We start from the raw sequence: 20,704 nt of genomic DNA on the forward strand, positions 1-20,704 counted from the left end.
ATGTAAATGGGAATGTACTTAGCCTGTTTCTCCTTGAACTTTGCAGGCTTAGCCTTTCAGCATTGATCTGGTATAGGGTTGATAAGCCTGACTGTCAGGTAGGTTTGGTAATTTATTGTTATGTTGCTTATCTTATGTCTTCTGTTGCTTAAGTGGTCCAGACATGGAAACAAACCTATGGGAGAGCTATTTTCTGTTTCTTTTTCTTATTTCCTAAGTGGAATATTTTTTTTTGAATTTTTTTCCATTTATTTTTATTAGTTGGAGGCTAATTACAATTTTTTGAATTTTTATTAATTACAGTTAGCCTTTAAAATTTCTTTTGAATTAAGTGAATCTTTAAAAATTTTGTAATATAAAATTTATAGGTATCCCTTTAACACCACTTTAGTTGCCTCATCACAAATTTTTGTCTCTAGTATTACTTAATTTTTGTTCATTTTGATGTAAAGATTTTATTATGATTTGTTACTTAATTTCTGAGTTATTTAGACATGTATTTTTGAGTTTCAAAAATGAGAAATTTTAATGTTTTTTTCTTATTATTGGTTTCTTCTTCCTCTTACCTTTTCCAAATTGTTGCTTGCAGTTATCCCCATTCTCATCTATACTGTACATAATTTTCTCTTCTACTGCCTGAACTTCACTGTAAGCATATATGTTTGTTCTAGTTTGTGTTCTATTTTAAAAAAAGCAAATGACACTTTTGACCCCACATTACCCTTTGTAAAAATCATTTCTTACCTCCCCTTTACAGAATCAATTTTTGAAGGAACCCTTAGAGTTGCTGTTCCCAGCTTTGTCATCTACCAGTTCTCTGAATCCATTTTAGCCAGGCTCTGTGCGTGTGTGTGTGCACAATCGTGTCCACCTCTTTGTGATCCCATGGACGATACAGTCCGTAGAATTCTCCACGCCAGAATACTGGAGTGGGTAGCCTTTCCCTTCTCCAGGGGATCTTCCCAACCCAGGGATCAAATCCAGGTCTTCCGCATTGCAGGCGGATTCTTTACCAGTTGAGCCACAAGGAAAGCCCAAAAATACTTGAGTGGGTAGCCTATCCCATCGCCATCGGATCTTCCCGACCCAGGGATCCAATGGGGGTCTCCTGCATTGCAGGCGGATTCTTTACCAGCTGAACTACTATAATTTTTTCTTTTTCTGCTTTAGGTATTTTGAAATGTGGTATTAAGTGCATAAACATTAGTAATTATTATATACTCCTGATGAATTGACCCTTCTATTATTATTAAATGATTTTCTACTTGATAGCATTCTTTGCCCTGAAATCTACCTTGTCTGACATTGATATATCCATTCTAGTTTTCTTTTGATTAGTATTAGTGTGATAGATCTTCTTCCATCTTCTTATTTTTAATCTGTTGTTGTCTTTGTATTTAAAGTGTGTTTCTTTTTGGCAGCATGAGATAGAGTCTCATTTTTTTTATCCAATATGATCATCTCTGCATTTAAATTAGTGTTTCACTTACATTTTATGTGATTAAACACATGATTAGGTTTAAATCTATTGTCCGTTTTAATGTCTTTTCTGTTAATTACAATATATTCTGCATTTGTTTTGAGTTGCTGAGTTTCTGGATTATGAGTTAGTTGTGCTTTCTTGCTTCTTTGCTTGCCTGATAATTTCTGATTAGATACCAGACATTATGAATTTTTACTTTCTTGGGTGCTGGATATTTTTACATTTCTATAAATATTCTTGAGGTTTTTCCTGGGATAAAGTTAAATTTGATCTTTCTGAGTCTTCCTTTTCAGATTTATACATGGAATAAGAGTGATGTTTAGTCAAGGGTTAATTATCTTCCACTGTTAAGCAAAACCCCTCTGTATACTTTACTCAGCACTGGGTGAATTATGATGCTTTCCAATGATATCTCTTGCGTTGGTGCTGTGTATTCCTTCTAACTCTTTGGGGGTTCGTTTCCTTGCTTTTGGTAGTAACCTTATATGCACAGACTGATCAGTATTCTGATGAATACTCCGGGAAAACTCTGCAGAATCTTGGCATTTTCTCTCTGTGTAGCTTTCTCCTCTTTGTTACTCTGTCTTAGAAATTCGAACTGCTTTGATTTCTTTGGACTCTCAGCAATGTCTCTTTAACTCAGCAAATCTTCCTGGCTGTGCTTGAGTTTCTCTTCCTGGTATAAGTTCTGGAAACTCTCAAAGCAGTTCAGTCACTCATTCGTGTCTGACTCTTTGTGACCCCATGGACTGCAGCATGCCAGACTTCCCTGTCCATCACCAACTCCCAGAGCTTACTCAAACTCATGTCCATCGAGTCAGTGATGCCATCCAACCATCTCATCCTCTGTCGTCCCTTTTCCTCCCGCCTTCAATCTTTCCCAGCATCAGGGTCTTTTCCAATGAGTCAGTTCCTCACATCAGGTGGCCAAAGTATTGGAGTTTCAGCTTCAGCATCAGTCCTTCCAATGAATATTCAGAACTGGTTTCCTTTAGGACTGACTGGTTTGATCTCCTTGCTGTCCAAGGGACTCTCAAGAATCTTCTCCAACACCACAGTTCAAAAGCATCAATTCTTTGGTGCTCAGTTTTCTTTATGGTCCAACTCTCACATCCATACTTGACTACTGGAAAAACCATAGCTTTGACTAGATGGACCTTTGTTGGCAAACTAATGTCTGCTTTTTAATATGCTGCCTAAGCTTGTCATAGCTTTTCTTTCAAGGAGCAAGTGGTAAACTAGGGCTTATCTTGCCCCTTGACCCCTGCTCCCCAGTCTCAAGGATTATGCTTCATTGCCTGGCATCCAGCATCTTAGAAATCCTTGGTCCACAGATTTTGTCTGTTTTTAATTGTTGTTCACTTCTGATAGAATGGCAAATCCAGTTACTCACTGTCATCCTGTTACTCCCTTTTAACCAGAAGCAAAACTCAAAATCTTTTCCAGGTTTTCTTTAGTATAACTCCTTTCTCAGAGTTAATTCTCCCATGTGTGGCATAAGTTGACTGTTTCATCTTCATTTCATGAGTAACTAAAAAAATAAAGCTTGATAGAGCAAAATATCCCAATATTTATTGCCTCATTTTAATGGCAGAATTGAACTTATACTTGGCAGATCTTGTTTTGAACTCGTCTTCCCTTATATGTCCTTCTAGTGAGTTATGTTTGAGTATGCCAATAGCCTGGCATTTCGGAGTGCCCAAACTCAGTTTGTATCTGTGTTTTGACTCACAGATTTAGCCTTCTATGCCACAAAAAAAAATATATAAGCCTATTTCAAATCAGACTAACTACATCCTGGCCACAGGGAACAATTTGTTTTGTTAAGGGGTAAGGAGTGGACACTGTTCCTATCCTCATTTATGGCAGAAACCTCATTTCTAGTTCCTGCCTGAGGTCCAAAATGAGGCATATTCCTGATGGGGTCACCTTTAAGGCCCAGTCTGGCTTCTCTGTGAGCTACTGATTTCAGCTGCTTTTTACTGCTCTGAGTTTCCTATTCATTTTTGCTATATGGAGATTTTCTTTACTTGGATCTTTCATACATGAAATGTTTTATATTAAGTTTTTGTTTTGGGAGCAGAAAGGGAGGGAGTTCCATTTGTGTTTAGTCTACTATTTCACCCAGAATGAAAAAGAAAAAAAACAAAAAAAAGTTTGACAAAGTGGCAGACAGTGGAGACCATGAGGAAGATAACAGTAATTTTAGTAACTCTCATTCTGTTTCTTTGAAATTCTCATCAGTTTACATTTCTTTACTTTAAAAGATATAACTTTTGTATTATGTTGGCAAAGATTCCAGTTCAAGATTTTAGGAAATTCAGAATCTAAATCATGAGAGACAGTAAAGATTTTGCTGAAGCTACTGCTGTTCTAGTGCTTTTCAAAATTCTGGTAATAACGGGAAAGGGTAAAAACTAGCTGGTGGAATACTGGTAATAATGTACTTTTAATGAGAGTTATCATCTTGAAAAATTGAAAAAAAATCCTTTAAATGATATAGATTTTTATGAATATGTTATATGTAAAATTATTTCACTAAAACTTGTTCATACAGAATATGGGAAGTGAGTATCTGATTAGAATGTCTGAAAATGAAAAGATTCTGGTTTTGGTCAATCTATGCCTGACCTTGTATTTCAGTATTCTTTCTTTGCCAATCAGACTGGCAGTCCAGATGCCCAATGTTCTTATTTCCCTTGGTCCATTTGCACTATGATGTGTTTTGTAGTCCGTTGTTTTAAACAAAAGCAATAATTTTGTTTAAAGATATTTCCCTCAGTTGAATATACTAGTTGAGGTTTTTCAATAATATTTTTAAATGCCCCATAATTGCTGAGTCATTCTTAATATCATGTTTTGCTCATCTTTTTTAATGTCTAATGATTAAAAATCTCCTATAAAAAAAAATCTCCTATGGACCATTTTCCATACATATAATTTTCCTTGCAGGGATACTGTTCAGTAATTGAACTTGTTTTCTCATTCTGCTCAATATGAGACTTTCTCCCATCTTCTTGCACCTTAAACCTTTTTATATAGTTATTGAAAATATAGCTGCTCTTAAAATTGCAAGTTCAATATGCTCAAGTCCCTGCCTTTATAAATAATGCTTCAGTATATTTTCATGTCAGCATAAACCAAGCTTGGTAATTGATTAGCACAATTATTATCTTTGAGCACTTGGACACAGAGTAGCCTTATGTAAACATCATCATAAAAATATTTATTTACATAATTGATTCACATAAGAGTTTAGTTCCTCATAGAAATTATTAAGCAAAATAATAATATACACATTTAAAATTCAATGCTATAATTATGAGGAAAAACAGATTAGTAAAAACATTAAATTCAGTCATTATAGGAACCATACGCTTTTATAAAGTAATGAAATTAGTTTACATAAGTTACAAAAGAAAATCCATCTCATTAATTCATAATTATGTAGTTCTCCATTTAGGAGTAGGATATGGAGGAGTGATAATTATGTGTTCATTCATGAAAGTGCTTTATAAATTAGATAAGCTATATTTAAATATATTGAGATCCTTCAGCACCTAAAGTAAAATGGTGATATGGTTTGTTAAAGCTGAAAATGTTTTGAGAGTCATCTAATTAGTGGAAATGTTCCAGAAATCTACATGGATAATATAAGCAGAATACACACTAAAAGCTTGAGTACTGTTTTTTTTTCTTTAAAAATTTTCCTTCTTATAAATAAATATAGCTAATTGATCTAACCAAAATATAGCAAATTATTTGACAATTTTTATGTTAGCTTTTGCCAACAGTTTCTATAGCTAGCACATTAAAACAATATAATGCAACAGATTGGGGTATAATTATATACTTTTAAAATTTTGTGTCCTCTGTCTACTTCAGCATTACAGCACTGATTTAATGTTTGATTTTAATCTCATCATAGGAAGATGTGTATGCTTTTGGAAGACCCTGGTGTTTTCTTCTATAACTGTCTTCAGTCAACACACTGGGAAATATGTACTAAAAACAAAAGAAAGAGGTCTACTTACCTTTGTCTTAGCCTATTATAGTTAAGATCTTTACTAATATATGTGGAATTCAGATGTGACTGAATGTTCCAGACATTATGTTAGGGCCTGAAGAAATAATGAATAGAAATGAACATGGCCAAGAGGACTGTTCTTAATGGAATTTTCATTTTAAGGGCATCACCAAGATTTATTGAAGTTCTTTGAAACGAAAATGAATATACAGTAAATAGTTTGACAGTTAGTATTTTAAAGCAACCAAACAATAATAGAAATGTGTACTTAACTCTGTGCATTGTATACCACAACGTACTGAAAATATATGAGTCTTTGGGCTTCCCTGGTGGTCCAATGGTTAAGATTCCATGCTTCTAATGCAGGGGGTATGAGTTCAATCTCTGGTCAGGGGACTATTAATAAGACCCCACAGGCTGTGCCATGCAGCCAAAAATAAAAGAATAAAAGTAGGAAAGCCACACTCTGTGGGAGAAGAGTGTTAAAAAAAAATCTATGACTCTTTGCCTCTGATAGTATGAAGAAAATACCTCATGACTTACTTGCCAGTTCTATTCCTCTATTTTTCTTGCAAAGTGTACAAGTAGATGTTCAACATGTATCAGTAGGCAAGAAGTTGGGGATAAAACAATGGAGAAAGATGGAAGCTGAAGGTCATTAATGAGGTAGGGTGAAGAGGAAATACATCAGATCTTCCTAACCAACTCCTCTTCACTATCCAGGCAACATGCTATGTGGTAGTAGTGAAGAGGGAGGAACACTGCAATCTTAGTTCTGTTGTCTCCTTTAGCTTTTTCTCAGATTGTCTGTGAGAGGATGTAAATGCATTCACAATACTCATGGTTAATGGGATATTTTCTTTATTCAGAAAATATTTGAGTGTTCAACACTGTTCTAGGTTTGGAAAGCACCTGATCAGATATATTGGAATCTATTTGTGAGAGTGTGGTGTATGTAACAAATTTATTTTAGCAGTTGTTTCAGATAAACTAAATCATTGCCCATACTGAAATCAAATCTTAGTGATTTGACTTACATTTGTTCATCTTTGTGAGGTAATAAGCAGTTAACCAATGATTAGAATGCAGGAGATAATTTGTAGTGATGGCTATATAATGGAATTTAATTAACTTCAAATAAATATTTTAGTGAGGATTCATTTGTACACCCAGATATTTATTTATAATATAATAGCTTCTCTATTTTTGTCATTACCCACTGCACTAGAAGTCATGCATCAGTGTTAATGCCAATCTAAAATGCCATGCTCTAAAAAGTTATAGCTCTTTACTATTTTTAGCATATGTATCATGATTGGTAAGCTGACGAATTCAGTGTGATTGATGCTATTGTTTTCCACTTCCTAAATACTTTGCTCTGATTCACTCAGATCGATGTGCATGAGACTATCTGTTTTGTATGAGACCGGATATTTCTTAATTGATCTCGGGACAACGTTCGTAAAGCATAGTTCAAGAAATTAGTCTTTGTAATTATTAAAAGAAACAGTCTTATTTCCTCATTTGCTACTTGAAGTATAGTAGTCAGAAGGGTGTTGCTGAATAGGTTATCCTACCTGTAGTGGGGAACTGAGGTATTTCTGGAATGTGGGGTTCAGTGTATTTCCATAATCCTCCTCAATCCATAACTGTTTGTATCTACATGCGAAATAACGATTCTCTCTGAAAAGGAACCATTACAATATGAGTATCAAAATATTAGGTTGGCCAAAAATTCATTTCAGTTTTTCCATAATATCTTACAGGAAAACACAGATGAATTTTTGGCCAAACCAATATTTGGACATGACTGCAATAGTGGGTGGGGGTTACAAAAGAAAGGCTCCTGAGATTTTACTACAAGGGGAAACAAAGAGTGATGAGGCCTATGTCTGGGAGCCAGAGCACTATCCTGTTTCAGGGCAGAGTGAGATCACTTTTGTTTGAGCTAGTTCCCATCCAGACCACCTGGCAAGGAAGAAAGAATATGTGCGAAATTTTAAAGAACCCTCACCATGAATGTTGCAATGCCTCTGATTCATGCAGCTTTGCTCTGGGGCTTCTCGAAGGTGAGAAGAGTTGCGTCAGTCATGAATGACAGCAGGTAGCCAGCTTGCTTGAAGGTAGAGCATTAAATAGTGGCTCAGAAATGCCTATTTGTTTCTCAAGTAGATGTGGAACATCAAGATACAGTATATAGCTGATGGCAGAAGTGGTCCATGGCATGTCATGAATTCCCCCAATATTCTTAGTGGGACTTGCAGGGGCACTATGGCTGAGGGGTTATGTTTGAAGGTTGCTAAGGCCAGAATGATGCAGGTGTTGTTTGTGAGCTTGCTGAAATTTGTATGTAAAGTTTAATGTGATCTGATTACTAAACATGAGGTGGTCACATATACAATTTTGATTTTAATGTGAAGCCCCTTTGAGGGACATATTTTTGGCAGGGAAGATAGAGATCAAGTGTAAGAACATTTTACTTTATACATATCTCTTTAATGAAGCAAAAACAACAATCCAGCTATTATAAAGAGGAATGAATATACATTTATAAAGATATTTCAGTTTTTTTATCATATAGCAAAGGAGCAACCAGACTACTAGACTAAGATTAATATGAGGCATCTTTTGGCAAAGCATATTCTATTTTTTGTACCATTCGCTGATATAAAAAAGATATTGGCACTAAAATATTAATCTTACTGATTGCAATTAAACCTTTATGTGTATTACATTTGTCTTCACATGTAAAATTTGAGGACAGAAATATAGATAACTAAATATTGCCTCAAACTGCAGACATTTTACTATTTCTGCATTAGTTGCTGTTACTATACAACAAATTACTGAAACCTAACAGCCTAAAAAACATATTTATAATCTCAAAAATTTTGTGGGTCAGCAGAGTGGGAACAGTCTAAACAGGTCCTCAGCTCAGCGTCTCTGAAGGCTGCAGTCTAGGTATAGGATGGGCTGCAGTCTCATCTGGCAACTTGATTAGGAAAGCATCTACTGCTGATCTCAGTTGTTGATAGAACTCCATTCCTCATGGTTGTAGGATGGATAACACTTCTTGCTGGCTTTCAGCTAGAGGCCACCCTCAGAGCCTAGAGGCTGCCCTCAGAGCCTCAGATTCTAGAGGACACTTTCTCTTCCTGAGGGTTGCCCACGTTCCTTATTTCTTCACTGTGTATTCTTTCCCAGCTTGGTCACTTACTTCATCAAGCCAGCAAAGACAGCTTTTAGAATGAGTCTGATAGAAAGACAGTCTTATACAATTTAATATAACAATAGGAGTGAGATCCCATCACTTTTTCCATGTGCTTTGATTAGAAGCAAGTCATAGATCTTTTCCACTTTCAAGGGAAGGAAATGATATGAGGGCATGGATCCCTGGAGATGGGGATTATGGGGAGCACCCTAGGGTCTGCTCATCACAATTTATTTATGGTTTATGCAGAACATATTTATTTGAACAAACTCACTGTTTTTCTGGACAGGTCTTTTATCAAATAAGAGTTGAAATAATAACCGGAAGCTTAGAAACCTTTTATTGTCACTCATTTTGGGGGATTTAAAATGTTATTGTAATTATTTTTCATTTCTCTCTCCTGATTTTGCGAAATATCTTCCTGTTGTTCATATGTATAATGTTAACTATATATGTGTGTATGTGTATATATATGTGTGTGTGTATATATATATATATATATACATATATAATAGCAGACTTAACTACTAACCTTTGTAGATTTTATTAATATCTATTCTTCAATAATATCTGGAGTTTGTAGGACTTTCCTTGATTGAAAGTTAATGATCACTTAAAAGTCATTTATTCTTCACTTTGAATTAGACATTATGAAGAAATATTTGAAATATCAAACAGATAGTAAATACAGAGTTCTCTTTTACCCTGTTGGGAATAATGTCAAGTGTGAAGCCCTGAAAACTACCAGCAAGCCTTGATATTTTGGCAGGTGTTGGTTCTGAGAATTGTATCATTCTGTGCTTGGGTGAGTGTTTACTGAAGCCATTATTTCATAAGTCCTACTATTCTTATCAGATTTTGGAGTGTGATAGAATTATTTTCCTCAAGTAAATTGAACATTTAACTTTTACTTTTACACATGCTGGGGAAGAAGTTTCCACCTGCTTAATGTGCTTTACAGATGACAATGGAATTAAGAAATCCCTCCTTCCTCTGATCCAGCAGGACACATGGGCAGTAGTACACAGATAATAACAGCTCACTATCCAGCATCTTAGACTGAGGGGCAAATGAAATCAACACCTTTTGTTTATGTTACATATCTAAATGTAAGCCAAAGGTTTTAGTAGAAGATGAAATAATTACATAAACAAAGTTTTATTCCCTGGCTTATTCCTTGGCTAATATAAGAGCTATTTAGTATTCACGGCCACTCTTTTAGACAGTGAAAGGTTTTCCCCTAAAGACAACCACACTGAGAAAATCTACATTTCACATTTCCTATCATCTATATCCTAAGAGCATGTAATAAACTAAGAGGGCTTTCATTAAATCCAAGGTGTAATAAAGTCGACAGAGGCGAAAAAGTGGAGTTGGAAATAATATTTAATGTTGCTTTAGAATTTTCTTTCTAAGTTTAATGATGATTCTCGAAGGTTCTTTTGAAGAAGGCCATCTTTAGTTCAAATGCGTTATCCCCAAATCATGTATTTATTGTCATGGTGCTATATGGGAAATTTTAATAGTTTTAATGTTATTAAACAAATTTAATTGTTCTGTGTGACTTAGTTTTTTTCAAGGAAATTATAAGTTATTATAAAACTGTTTCTCAAGTGACTTGTGCGGGGTAGGTGGAAATAAAGTGGTAAGGTGGGATAAACTCCAGGAAATTCATTGATTATTCAGCAGTCATTTCTGCAGCATCCATTATGTTCTTGGGGCTTCCCAGGTGGTGTTAGTGGTAAAGAATCTGCCTGCCAATGTAGGAGACACAAGAGACCCGGGTTCAATCTCTGGGTCAGGAAGATCCCCTGGAGAAGGGAATGGCAACCCACTCCAGGGGTTCTCCAGCCTGGACAATCCCATGGACAGAAGAGCCTGGCGGTCTAGAGTCCATGGGGTTGCAAAGAGTTGGGCACGACTAAGCAACTGAACACACATGTTCTTAACAAGCGCCAGGACTGGAATGCAATATAGTGAAGAAGAGAAGAATAGTTCCTGCTCTAATAGAACAGGAAAAAGGAGATTTGATCTCATTTTCCTGGGACAAAATGCTAAACAGTATTTTACATCTTTAAAAAATTTGTTATGCCTTTAGGCTATGATGTGCTGCTTAGCTTCTTGCATATTTTATATATAGGTTGTTACATATAGAACCACAGTATATGCTCACATGCTTGTTTGTCCCTTGTGGATGTTTCATGACTGCAGCTGTAGCAGTTGGACATGTTATGTCGGGACCTGGACCCGATTTCAGGGGAGCACACATACACACCAAGCAGCTTCTACCATCTTAAATGCCTGTAGTTACCTGGGGCTGTTTGAGGGGATTGGAGTGGTGAGCCAAGAGAAAACGTTAGAACTGAACAGCTGTGGGTGAATGAAAACCAATATTTGTTCATTTTAATCATATTTAGTTTTGCTTGATAAAATTTAGAAAACTCTCCAAATTGGGGTGAGCTGATCTGGTTTCAGTGGCATTTGGTGTTAATGACTGACTATCAATCCTGGGTATTTGCTTTCCTTTTGACCACAGATATGGAATCAGCATGTTAAATTTATTTGTTTAGGATTTGTGTCCAAGAAAAGATTTTATTTAGAGTGATTTATTCAGATTGTTAATAAAAAATCAAATTCAGTGTGACAGCTTTGAATTTTACATCCAGATGTAAAATTTAGATCTGACCAGCAAACTTGAACACAAGTGTGTCTGTTTCAAGGAGAGATCAATCTTTCAGACATATAAGTGAGGTAAATATTTTGTTGAAGAGATTCTACCACCATGATGCCAGTTTACAGAGCCATTTCTTGGAAATGAGCAGACTATGTAATTCTGTATCTGTTAAGATCCAAAGTACTGTATCGTATTGGGCCACAGTGGCTGACGCTCTGAGAGCCAGGAGTAATAGTGGATGTTAACATGACCGATTAGCTTCTTTCTGACAGCATCTTGGAATACATTGAAGCAGAGAGAGAACAGGATAAGAACTGTGAAATAGCCAAAGATATGAGAGACAGAGATCAGAAACAGTTCATTTGGCAGCAAACTTAGCTTATCCAAAGGATTTGGGATTTTATTTATTCTAAGCTCTCGTAATATCATTTAGTACAGTTTGTTCTTAATTGGAAACTAACCTAACAGTAAATAAAATTTTATATATATATGTGTGTGTGTGTGTGTGTGTGTGTATGATGTATACATAGGAAAAATTTTAGTCTGACAGTTTTCATGTTACAACATTATTAACAACAGTAGCAGCTGCTTTGGACTGATCTATTGTGATACTGACTTTTTTCATATATCACCTCATATGAATTGTTCAAAACAGCATATGGTTGTATTATTATTCAAGTCTTCTTACAGATAAGCATTTAGACCCAGGGAGGCGTAGAAGGTGGCTTAAGGACAGCCTTACCTCCATGTATGTGTCCAGGCATGCTAAGTCATTCAGTTGTAGCCAACTCTTTGCAACCCCATGGACTGCAGTCTTCCATGGTCCTCTGTCCATAGGATTCTCCAGGCAAAAATACTGGAGTAGGTTGCCAGGCCCTCCTCCAGGGGATCTTCCTCACCCCAGGTATCCAACCCACGGTTTTGTGTCTCCTGCATTGGCAGGTGGGTTCTTTACCTCTAGCACCACCTGGTGAATTACCTCAATCTCAGTCTTAATCAGGACTTCTCCGAAAGCTCAGACAGTAAAGCGTCTACCTACAATGTGGGAGACCCAGGTTCAATCCCTGAGTTGGGAAGATCCTCTGGAGAAGGAAATGGCAACCCACTCCAGTACTCTTGCCTGGAAAATCCCATGACAGAGGAGCGTGGTAGGCTATAGTCCATGGAGTCGCAAAGAGTCGGACACGACTGAGCGACTTCACTTTCAGTCTTAATCAGTCTTAGTTTCTCTTCTTTACTGGACCATGCTACTAAGGCCTTATGTAGATTAAGACCACATCCACTTGATCATCAAATAGTTCTGCCTGTGGTCTTGGATATTCTTTAGGCCAAAATCAATGTGAATTCAAGATGAAAAGAAACCTGTACTCCACCCAACAAGCCCACATTGATTTTACTATTTTAAAATTCTCTCTCCACCTGAATGTTATTTTCCATGTTCTTTCTGAGGAATGTCACCCAACTCAGTAGCTTCATTTGCCGTCTCTGTGTTGACAGTTATAAAAGATATGTTTCTAAGACCACTTTCCCAAGCTCCAGTTTCAGATACTGTATCAGATGGGGTCCAGCCAGGAGTACAGAAAGAGTACTATTTCAAAAAGAGGAAATTTAATGTAGAAAATTATTTCCATAGGTGTTGAAACCAAGAAGAGCAAAATTGGGAAGATATAACTCTTGAGATTAATACACTCAGCAAGAAGTAATCTTTACTGAGTTTTTTTTTTTTTTTTCAGTTGTAAGTGAAAGAATTTCAACTCAAATTAGTTTAAGCAGAGGAGGGAGTGCACTGGAACATTGACTGAAAGGAAATTAATTTGGTTTAACTCATTGGACTCAAAGATAGGGGAGCAAGTAGCTGAGGCTTAGGAAGTAGAACTAGGTCTTCATTTCTTCAGGACATATTCATTCATTCTTGTTCATTCTCTTTCTCTCCCCCTCTCTTTCCCTCACCACTTCCCCTTCTCCCCTTTCTGCCTCTCTCCTTTCTTCTCTAATTCCTTTCCCTCTTTCCCATGTTTGTTTGACTTTATTTCACAGACTGAATGTCTCTCTAAATATCAGAGAAGATGCCAGACATGGTCATTTTCTTCCAGCTAAACCTCTTGTTAGAAAAATAACTATTATATTTAATAACTCATATCAAGATATATCAATATCTTAATCCAATGTGAAGGACTGGCCAATTGGAACAAATATTACCAAAGAAATGATGTTATGTGGAATGGCCAGCCCTGTGTCAAATACCTGCTCTTGAGGCAAGGAGGTGAGATAATGGAATTGAGGAAGCAAGGCTTTCTAAATGAAGGGATGGTAGCCAGGCAAAAATATCATATGTCCACACAACATTACTACTATTGTTATGTTGTCTACAGAGAAACAAGGAGCCCCTGGTATTATAAATATTATAAATATTTCAAGCCCTGTTCTATATTGATTAATAACAATAGTCAATCTAAACTCCACCTGTTTTTATTTCTCCTTGTTTTCTGTGGTTGTCCTTTCTCACTATGGCATTGACTTCTGGAGTTCTGTGTGAGGGCTATGCAGAGCTCATCATATTTCAGAAACCAAAAGCTTTATAGTGAGCTAAAATATGTATTCCAGAACTTGTAAGCAAGAATTCTCATATAAAACAATCTCAGTTTCTTCATTTTCCTTATCAAAAAATAATGCCTCAAATAGAGATCATTCATTGAATGCTGACTACATGCTGGATCCTCTTTTCTAAATTAAAAAAGACTAAAATATTCTTTTAAATTCAACATGAATCTTTTTGTAACTTTTTTAGAAGATATTTCCTCATTTTTCAAAATTCTTCAAAGCTACATGTTTGTATGCCTTCATATGTGGAATTCATTTGTTCAGCAAATGTTTATTGAATGGTGTCAACTGATGGTGATTATTAAGTGAGCAAATACTTATTACGAAGGCACCATCTGGGATAGTTATCAAGGTGTTCGACTTTCATTCAGCACCTAATGACAGTATATACATTCTGATTGTCTCAGAACAGTGAGGAGGCAGGTTTTAAATTGATTATAAAACCTCGGCACATCTAATTGCTAAATCCCCCAACTTTTTACATCCCACAGATATAAATACTATTAACTTTCTGTCATTCTGAAAAACTATAAATGTGAGGATTTTGTTTTCTTTCTTTTTTTTGCCTCTGAAGGTAACTTTATTTTTGTACACTTTCTTCCGTAATTCATTTTAACCACATTCCTTAAATGTCAGGTTCATTTTTTCCTCATATCTTACATTTTGAGTTGCTGACAGAGGGGTAGGCCATTAAGGAAAAGGCATTAACTCTCAAACTAGCAGTGCTTCTATAGTCATGCCAGCTTCCCATCAGGAGTTCATTAGTGGGTGTGGTTCCAGGTCTGAAGCACTCATCTCCTGGTTGCTTTTGTTTCCTAAATCATCTTGCTACAGGCACAGCTTTATTCTTTTGTTAGATTTCATTTAATTCTTCTTTAATTTATTCATCTACGAAATAAAAACAAAAGCTGCTATTACTGGTGTCATCCCAGAGCTACTCTAAGTATGAATAAGTATGGCTAATGCTAAATTTCTAAATTAAAAGAATAATGGCACTTAAATTATTTCTGCCTTTTCTGTTTAATGGCTTATAAGTGGCAAGGAGTTCTTGCAAGTGGAGAGTTTTACACTTGGAGTTAAAGGGATTGCATAAAGTTTGAGTCATCTTGAGATTTTTCGTCCAGTTAAAGGATAGAGTCTGTGAAGGGATGAGGCTTTTAATTCTAGTTTCCAGAAACTGAGATTTTCAAAGTGACAGTGTTTATAAAATTTGTTTTTTTCTCTCTATCAGCATGTCTGTTGGAAATTACCAGGGAGTCTAGATCCCACTGGGTGGTTATGAAAAATCTGTCAAATTGGTTAGACTGTTCAGTAATATAATGACATTAGTTAACTAAATTGCTTCCTTAATGAGGGCATATTAACATTGAGTTTTAAAGTGATAGCCTGAAGATTTTTAGATTTATGTAGATGAGGAGATTTGACAAATGAAAACTAGTAGAAGAAAGTAAAAATTTGTTTGCTAAGCAGTTATAAAGTATCTTTGTTTGTGTAAGGTTCTTATGATAACTTTCTGAGAGGTCTAAGCTGTTTGGCTCATATGACAACACATAGTCTTTACCCAAGGTCATGATTTGAAAGGATGGAGATAAAATGTGGCCTGCTTCCTCTCAGTCTCCAAGCCCTTTTAGCTGCCCATAGCTTGGTTCAATTCCTCACTAGTCTGAGCTCCAGTTAAAGAAACTTAAAGAATCTTTGGTTATCGGTTCATCAGAAAGTCAACCTATTGCTATCTCTTCTTTAATTACAAACTCCAATCAGGATTTTTCATTATTTAGGTCTAAGCTCCTGGTTTATATGTCAATGTCAGTTTCTGGGCACCTGGATTATATGTGTCTATATCCATGGTGTGGTTCCTTACCAGATCTACTTCCTTGAGAACTGTGATTCTGACTGTCACCCAAGTCTATAGTCTGTGTGACCACAATCTTGATTAATACTCCATGACTATCTCAGCATCTGTCACCTCAGCCAGGTTGTCTGATTCACTGCTTTCTGCTGACTTCTCTGATGCTCTGTGCTTCCTTCCTGATGGTTCTATTGGGCTCTGGGCTGCTGCCTGTCCACCTGCCTGGACTTCTGGCACTGCCTGAAGTGGGAACCCACTCTGATTCATCTCTTGCCTGTTAAAGCTCTCTAAGTTCTAGCCACACCTAGTGAGCCCTATTTAAATGACAGCTGTTGCATTGACAACAGAAGCCTACCTGTTCTTTAGCCATTTTGCCTCTAGCTTTTACTATTGTATTTTTTTACAACTTTGGAAACTTATTTCATACAAAGGTGGAGAGTACTAAACAAGAGTTCAATGACAGTCTTGTCTGGCTGGGACAGCCCATCTCCTTTCATAAGTTTTTAGAATTTACCCAGGTGACTGTGATAACGTGAATGATATATTAAATTTATCTAGCCCTCACTATATGCCTGATTCTTTTCTAAGTACTTTTTGTGTATTAATATACATACAGTAGATTACAAAATCTACCATCAACAGAAGGGAGGCAACATCACATTAAAGTGCAGTAGGACAGTCCAATCTCTTAGATTTTACTAAGCTGTATGTCATTTGAGCCTATCCTCACATCTCAGCATTGCCAGCATTCAGGTTTGAGAGAAAAAGTAAATGTTACAATTGTACAAATTCTATGAGCAAATATGAAGAAGGAAATGTATACAGCTCTACCTAATTCTATCAACAGTACTGAGATGAAAGTGAAATGTCCAAATATAAAAGGTAACCTAGGATGTTAGTAGGTGGTAACAACCATGGGTTAAAACAGGAAAACAAAACCCAGGATATTAGAGAGTTGTAAACACAAATACCTCTCCTGTCAGGATAAAAAAGAGGGAGACAAATACAGTCCAATATAATGAGAAACTTATAATATTCTTACATGTTAAACTGATCATATTTTAGTCTCATTTATTTTCTTTGTTATTTTCAAAAGGATTTTAACTGAATGTGTACTGATGTGTTAGTAATGAATGTGAAAAAAATAATGGAAATGTTTATAATAGTTCAACCCTCATGGAAACGATAGTCTGTTGGGTGATGTGGGTGAGGAAGCAGGCAGTTACAATGCAAAATGGCAAGTGCAATAGCACAAATTGAGCTTTGTATTCAGACAATCCTGGGTTCAAATCCCAGCTCCACCACATACTAACAGGGTTACTTTGGACAAATTATTTACTCTCTATTGAGCTCAGTTTCTTTGTCTATAAAATGGATATGATAATCATACCTGACAGTTGTGTGGGCTACATTGAGTTCAAGTCTGATACACTGTACTCAAGATATATTGATATCTCCACTTCACTTGGCACTTAAGGCAGGGATATTAGTGGGGAAATTATGTAATATACTCATACAGAATTATAAAATCCTAAAATCTTTGAAAAATGGAAAATTTTGGGAAATATGTTATGACAACTTCACAGAACTACAAGAGGAGGAGTAAGATGAAAACTCAACTTTGACATATTGAGTCTGCAGACCTTTGAACCATGACATCCAAATTTCCAGTTAGGTTTTGGATATAAGGATTTGTGATGTATGGTATATATGGGATTGGACAGATTCAAGTGGGAATGATCAACATATTCATTGTATCTAGAACTATGAGAGTAGGTGACATTATCCAGAGTGTTGAGAGAGAGGAGAGGACAGAATCCAACCACTCATTGATCTTTCTATCCATGCATCCATCCTAAATTTGTCAGACATCTTTTCATTGATTTATTGACCCACCATGAAGCACTGGGGATATAAAACTCAGCACACTGATCAGCGCTCTGTTCTCCCATGAGATTTTAACTAAGATACAGGTTCAGCTCAGCCAAGACAGATGTTTATTTGTCTCTTTCATAAGATTGTGAGTGAATACTTTAAGGAATGCAGGTTCTTTCAGTCTCTTTATCATCTCATAACCCTAGGTTACGGACTTCATGTATATGGCACAAGATAGTTGACTTTATATCCACATGTCCACATTCTAATCTGGGGATGGAGAAAGGTAGGAAATGGTATAACTTGGAAGTTTACCATATCACTTTCACTCATATCCTAATAGCCAGGAAAAAAAAAAAAATCCCACTTTGTCCCATTTAGTTTTAAAGGAGATTCAAAATGGAGTCTTATTTTACTGCATAATTTATGAAGGAAAGGAGAAGACATATGTTGAAGAACTGTAATTCCTCACATACAGAGTGTATGTTCCGGTTGGAGTTACAGTCAAGTGAATTGACAATTACCATAAATTATGGAGGTTACAACTGTAGGATATTATGGGTATTCTTAGGTTTTTCACTGTAGAGGAAGGTCTCTGCTCCCAAAATTAGCCCTGGAGAGTTTCCTGTATCAATGTTTTCTGTCATTTATTCTTTACATTTATCATTTCTTCAGAGTAACTACATTTTGAAGAAAAAAATCAATAATTAATTCATCCTAAAATGTTTATTACTAATCACTTTCCCCCCTTCCCCTTTTCTTTATAATTCTAGAATGTCTTCATGTGTTTAACTGGTGGGTTTATAGGCTGACCTGGAAAGATATTTTTAGACAGATCTAGCTAATCTGAAAACCAAGTTTGTTACTAAGATTTGAAGCTTCCAAGAAAGAACTGATTGAAATGTTACTAAAATTAATCCATCAGTCATATGGATGTGTACTAATAAAGACAAAAAAGGGGAAAAAAAGAATTTTCCTGATCATTAAAATAATCTTGTAGTGAAGGTGGTATAAAACCTTGGAAGAAAGTAGAATACAATTTCTAGGCAAGCAAGTTCCTAGAACTAATTGCTTATTCTTAGCTCATCATGGAGCTGGGCATCTTGACACCAAATATTTCTATCAGATTGGTTTAATTTTGAAGAACTAACACTCTTATGAGTTACTTAAGATTACCTTTCTTCAAACTAAACAGATCAAGCCTTGGTAAAATGATTCTATAAAGAGAATCTATTCTGTGTAGAAATATAGGGAGCTTCCCGGTGTTTCTCAACAAAGATGTCTCTGGGCTTGATAAACTATGGGAAAGCCTCGGGAAATTTGATGTTAACAATAACACTATAAATGCAGATTATCTCATTAAGAAAGATAATTTGATTTCTGTATCACTGTATCTACCTGGTTATTTTGCCATCTTGTATTCATTAAGGATTTTTATGACTTGTAATTTTCCCTGCTGAATTAAATTGTTTCTCTTCCCATTTTTTAAAAATTTCTGAGTCTTTTTTTTCAAGCATGTAAGCTTAATAATTATGTCTATCCCTAGGTGTAAGACTATCATTATAGCACTGAAAATAACAGATCATATATTTAATTGCCAGTCATTTAAGCTTTTTTTCCTTTTAAGTGATATTTTATGAAATACTATATAGATTCAGAACATCAGCATTATGATTCATTTAAATTTGGCAGCTTTTGGTAATTTCTCAGTATATGATATCTGTATATGATATTGAGTATTTATTGCTTTTTAACAATCACATTCAAGACCCTACCTACATATTTTAATAACATACTTTTCATCTTCTCACAGTATTATTTTCATTCAATTAGAATTTCATTTCAACAGTAATTTCATTGTTGAAGTTCTGAAGTCATTACTACTTGACATCCAACTATGTGACACTAGGCAAATTATGGAAATTTTTCCAGCCTCAGTTTCCTCATTTGTAAAGAATGATACTCTTGCATAATTTACAGGGTTGTGATTTTAAATGAAGTAGTCCTAATAATCCTTATCAGGTACATAGAAAAGTATCTGGTATGCAATAAAACAAATAAATAAAAACTATTATTCCTATTACTGTGATTACAGAAAATAAGAAAATAAGAGAACAAATTCAGTATTCTTCTCCTAATAGTTTTAGCTATTATTTTTAATATTCAATGAGCAGTATAAAGAGGAGAGAAATAACTTACTTAGAAAAAAAATACTTAAACTTCTAAAAAACCATTAGAATATTATAGATAACTTAGTATAAGGGAAATTAATTATGAGCTCTATTGTTCTTTCAAGAACACAATCAACTATTAAAATAATTCAAAAATTTGAGTAAGGTTAATTACCTTACTTTTGCCAACGCATTTTTAAATGAAGAATTTTTAATCCTTTTCAAAAACATGTTCAAAACATATTTGTCTAATTTAATACTGTGTGTAGTGGGCCCTCAGCTCCTGTACAGTGAGTAAAAACCACTATAATATATCTTAAATTGAAGGCTCATCACAGCCACTATTGATTTCAGCTGCTAAAATGAGTCTGCTCTTTTCAACTTTCTCCCTGTTGTATTAGAATTTGCCTTGTTCTGAAACCAGTAAGAGGCTTTTTACTTACTTTCTACTGCAGGGAAGGATTTCAGTTGGTTCCATGGCTTTTAGTCAAGTATCACTTTATTTCTCAGCAAACAATTCAGACCTGTGGGAATCATCCCATAATTTAACTGCAGGAAAATCTAAGACCTGGGAATGTCTCACATATACAAACATTTTACAAGGTTGTGCTGATCTTCATAAAAAGAGTGAAATTCTACTAGTTTAATATCTTGTAAGTATTCTGCTTTGGAGGTTTTCTCCAACCAAGAGAGAAGGCTTTCCAATTTATTGTAATATTTCCTCAATGGCATATATGTATACATTAACATAAATACATGTTTAAAAAGTTTGCATGTGTATGTATGAATGTGTACAATTAGGACTTTATGTCG

General features: G+C 35.4%; 1 protein-coding gene across 4 annotated transcripts in view; it reads left to right on the forward strand.

The window, feature by feature from the left end:
- Nucleotides 1–20,704, forward strand: part of GPC5 (glypican 5) — a 1,490,288-nt gene that overhangs the window by 164,366 nt on the left and 1,305,218 nt on the right. The gene's annotated exons all lie outside the window — the stretch shown is intronic.

This window comes from Cervus elaphus, chromosome 30 (genome assembly GCF_910594005.1).
Source record: "Cervus elaphus chromosome 30, mCerEla1.1, whole genome shotgun sequence".
Classification (NCBI taxonomy): domain Eukaryota; kingdom Metazoa; phylum Chordata; class Mammalia; order Artiodactyla; family Cervidae; genus Cervus; species Cervus elaphus.